Raw genomic sequence first — 5,024 nt, forward strand, 5'->3', positions numbered from 1 at the left:
CCTGCTGGGCTCAGGCGATCCTTCTGCCTCAGCCTTCCTAGTAGCTGGAACTACAGGCATGTGCCACCACACCCAGTTAATTTTTTGATTTATTGTAGAGACAGGGTCTCGCCAAGTTGCCCAGGTTGGTCTCGAACCACTGGGCTCAGGCAATCCTCTCACTTCCGCCTCCCAAAACGTTGGGATTATAAGCATTAGCCATGCCTGGCCTTTTTTTCCCTTTTTTTAATTAAAGAAACAAGGTCTTGCTCTGTCACCCAGGCTGGAAGGTAGTGGCACAATCAGAGCTCACTGCAGCCTGAAAGTTCTGGGGGTTTCAAGTGCTCCTCCTGCCTCAACCTCCTGAGTAGCTGAAACTACAGGTGTGTGCCACCATGTCTAACTAATTAAAACATTTAAAAAATTTGTTTAATTTTTATTTTTTTCAGATTAGAAAATATAGCTTATTTAGAAAGTAAATGAGAGAGAGAGAAAGAGAGAAAGAGAAAGAGATTCACCTCCCCAAGGTACGGGAGAGGGCCAAAACCAGGAAACATGGCAACGGCCATTGCTCAAAGCACACATGACCACACCAGAGTCTAGTAAGGCATTAAAACATTTGTTTTTTAAATACAGGGTCTTGCTATGTTACCTAGGCTAGTCTCAAACTCCTGGCCTCAAATGATCCTTCCCCTTCAGCCTCCCAAGTCGTGGGGATTACAGGTAGAAGCCGCTGTATCCAGCACTCTCTCCACTTAAATGGAAGCTCCGTGAAGGCAGGAATTTTGCTTGTTCACTGATGTAATTCCAAAGCCTAGAACACAAATGGCACATGGTATGTGCTAAGAAAATTTAGTGAATGAATGTATGAATGAATGATGGCATCCTGAATGAGGGCAGAAGGGGGATGGAGAAGAGGGAGCTGAATTGGACAAACAGAATATAATGATTGGCTGTGGGGGGGGGTGAGCATGAGGTCAAATATGATCATCAGTGCAGAGTGGACAGGTGGTTACCATCCTCTGTGAAACAGGAGTGAAGGTAGAAAAAGCTCAAGTTCAGTTTAGGACCCCAAATACTAGTGAGTCATCTGGGTGTAGATGTCCAGTATTCAGCTGAATCTGAAACTGGGCTGGCGGTCAGGGCTGGAGATACAGAGAATGGCCTTAAAGTTTGGAAATATGGATATTACATCATGTATTACAACAGTGATGAACACGTTGTTATATATTTATCCATTTACCCATAGTAGGAGCTTAACATTTGGTGAGTGAATGAGTTCTTCTGTGAGGTTGTTTGGTTTTTTTTGAGTTGGAGTATCACTCTGTCGCCCAGGCTGGAGTGCAGTGGTACACTCACAGCCCCTGCAAGCCTCAACTTTCTGGGCTCAGGTGATCCTTCTGCTTCAGCCTTCTAATTAGCTGGAACAACAGGCATGTACCACCAGGCCTGGTTAATTTTTTGATTTTTATTGTAGAGATGAAGTCTTGTCAAGCTGCCCAGGCTGGTCTTGAACCTGTGGGCTCAGGCAATTCTTTCACTTCAGGCTCTCAAAGTGCTGGGATTATAGGTGTGAACGCTTCTGTGGGATTTCAAAGGATGGCTAGTCCTATGTATGTAGCGGTTAACATATACTTTCCAAGAACTCACCAAGTATAATCCTATCTTTACTACCTTGCCTTCCCTAATAGTGATATAGTTTAATAAAGTTTTGTGGGGCCGGGTATGGGGGCTCATGCTTGTAATCCTAGCACTTTAGGAGGCTGAGGCAGGAGGATTGCTTGAGCACAGATGTTTGAGATCAATGTAGGCAACATAGTGAGACCTCATCTCTATTAAAAATATTAGCTGGTATGGTGGCACATGCACAACTGTAGTCTCAGCTACTCAGGAGGCTGAGGTGGGAGGATCGCCTGAACCCAGGAAGTCAAGGCTGCAGTGAGCCATGATTGTGCCACTGCACTCTAGCCTGAGTGACAGAGTGAGACCCTGACTCAAAAAATAAAGTTTTGTGGTATAAAGGACAGCACAGAGGCAATAAAGAAAGATCTGGCCAGCCCCAATAAAAACATGTAACATACAGAGTGCTCTATACCAATAAGTTTATAAAACTCCTTTAATTAACCATTCCCCAGTAGAATTAAAGATAATGTTGGTGAATGCCATAGAAAGTTTTAGATTTTAGCCAGGTATGGTCATGGTGGTGTGCACCTGTAGTCCCAGCTGCTCAGGAGGCTGAGGCAAGAGGATTGCTTGAGCCCACAGTTCAAGGCTGCAGTGAGCTATGATCTTGCCACTACACTCCAGACTGGGTGATAAAATGAGATCTTGTCTCTAAAACTAAAAAAAGATAGACCTTAATGTTATAATCAGAGCTTAATTACTGCCTCAGGAATACCCTGTGCATGCATCCTGGGGAAGAGGGTCTGGTTCCTGATTCTGAAGGTGGAACAGTCTCATGAATGCTCAAGCATTCCTTTATCATTGCTCTGGAAGTACCTACCCCCACTGCCCTCACCCTCTGAATGTTCCCCGCCTACTTCCCTTAGCATCACTACTCTCCACCAGAGCAGCTAACTCCACATGGTTGTGTGATGAGACAGGAACCATGTTGTGTTCACTACCATGGTGTCAGTGCCAACATATAGCAGAAGTGCTCAATGAACACATAGCTGATGCCTGAGTCTCCATCCTGCCTTTATTTCTAGGCATAGTGGCTTAAGCCTGTAATCCCAGCACTTTGGGAGGCAGAGGCGAGAGGATTGCCTGAGCTCAGGGGTTTGAGACCAACCTGGGCAACTTGGTGAGACCTCATCTCCACAATAAATAAAAAAATAGCCAGGCATGGTGGTTCATGCCTATAATCCCAGCACTCTGGGAGGCTGAGGTGAGAGGATTCCCTGAGCCCACGGGTTGAAGACCAGCCTGGGCAACTTGGCGAGACCTCGTTTCTACAATAAATCAAAACATTAGCCAGGCATGGTAGCATGTGCCTGAAGTTCCAGCTACTTGGAAGGCTGAGGCGGAAGGATCACCCGAGCCCAGCAGGTTGAGGCTGCAGTGGCCAGGTGCGTGCCACTGTACTCCAGCCTGGGTGACAGAGTGAGACTCCAACTCAAAAAAAAAAAAAGAAAGAAAGAAAGAAAGAAAGAAAGAAAAACCTGTGTCTGAAGTAGGGAAACCCTGAATGAATGCCTGGTTTTCTATTATTAGGTTTATATTTATTAAGAACACCAGGCTGAATGTGGTGGCTCATGCTTGTAATCCCAACACTTTGGGAGACCAAGGTGGGAGGATTGCTTGAGCCCAGGAGTTCGAGACCAGTCTGGGCAACACAGAGAGACCCTGTCTCTACACAAATAAAAAATAAATAAGTTAGCCAGACGTAGTGGCACATGACTGTAGTCTCAGGTACTTGGGAGGCTGAGGAGGGAGGATCGCCTGAGCACAGGAGGTCGAGGCTGTGGTGAGCCAGGATTGTGCCACTGCATTCCAGTCTGGGTGACATAGTGAGGTTCTGACTCAAAAAAAAAGGACATTGAAAGTAGGATTTATGGGGAAGGAGGCTTCACCCTGCTCATCCCAACGTAAGAAAGGAGAGCAAGGGAATAAACCAGAGAAAGAAAAGTGGCACTGTGAGAAAAGGCATCAATTCTAGATGGATAAAAATGACTTTGCAGGAGGGAGGGCCTCCTGTGGTTTCTCCAGTTGGTCTGGTTTAGGGATTTCCTCCACAATACTTAGCAGCTTAGGGGGAGGAAGCTCCCATACCATTCTGTATGACTACAGCCCCTTTAACATTGTTATTTCCATTCTCTTGCCTTCACTAGACCAGGCATTCCCTCAAGGACAAGGATCTGAGTCCTTGACCTTCAGGACTTGGCACACAGTGAGTTACTGGTAAATGTCTGCTAAATGAGTAAACAAGTGGAAGAAATTGAAGAGGGTGGGGTAGTGTAGTTTGCCCAGAGCTGGACGGGTAAGCCAAATAGAACAAAAGAGGGAGGGGCTAACATGAAAACAGGCTTGAGAAGGCTGGCAACAGGCTGGGCAAGGAGGCAAGCGATGACAACTCATGGCTGTTGGCTCAGGAGTATTCCTTCCAAGGCCAGCTCCTCTTGACCTCTACCTTGGCTTCTATTTTCACTTGCCTTTGCAGGACATCTACACTATTGGCTATCTCTTCCCTTGGGTGATCATCCTCTTTCTTACAGCTTTCCTTTATGTTTCTAAACACACTTTATCTTATTGAAAATAATATTTCAGCCGGGCATGGTAGCTCACTTTGGGAGCAGAGATGAGAGGATTGCCTGAGTCTAGGGGTTTGAGACCAGCCTGGGCAACTTGGCAAGGCCTTGTTTCTACAATAAGGAAAAAAAAATTAGCTGGGCATGGTGGTGTGTGCCTGTGGTTCCAGCTACTTGGAAGACTGAGGGAGAAGGATCACCTGAGCCCAGCAGGTCGAGGCTACAGTGGCCGTGAGAATGCCACTGCACTCCAGCCTGGGTGACACAGTGAAACTCCTACTCAAAACATATAAACAAAATAAAATAAAATATTGGCTGGGTGTGGTGGCTCACACCTATAATCCCAGCACTTTGGGAGGCAGAGATAAGAGGACTGCCTGATCCCAAGGGTTCGAGACCAGCCTGTACAACTTGGCAAGACCTTGTCTCTACAATAAGTAAAAAAATCAGCCAGATGTGGTGGCATGTGCCTGTAGTTTCAGCTACTTGAAAGGCTGAGGTGGAAGGATTGCCTGAGCACAGCAGGTTGGAGGCTGTGGTAGCTGTGATCGTGTCACTGCACTAAAGCCTGGGCAGCAGAGTGAAACTCCAAGACACACACATAATAAAATAAAATAATCTTTCATCAACGCTATTTACTTATTTTGTCCATTTTTTCCACAGCCTTATGAGGGTCGTCAAAAAATTCATGGGCAACGCATATCATGAAAAAACTAGCCGAGCTCGGTGGCTCAGCCTATAATCCCGCGCTTTGGGAGGCTGAGGTGAGTGGATTGCCTGAGCCCGCGGGTTCGAGAC

This window comes from Carlito syrichta, unplaced genomic scaffold (assembly GCF_000164805.1).
Source record: "Carlito syrichta isolate Samal-C Ts95f unplaced genomic scaffold, Tarsius_syrichta-2.0.1 Scaffold315966, whole genome shotgun sequence".
In the NCBI taxonomy this organism is placed as follows: Eukaryota; Metazoa; Chordata; class Mammalia; order Primates; family Tarsiidae; genus Carlito; species Carlito syrichta.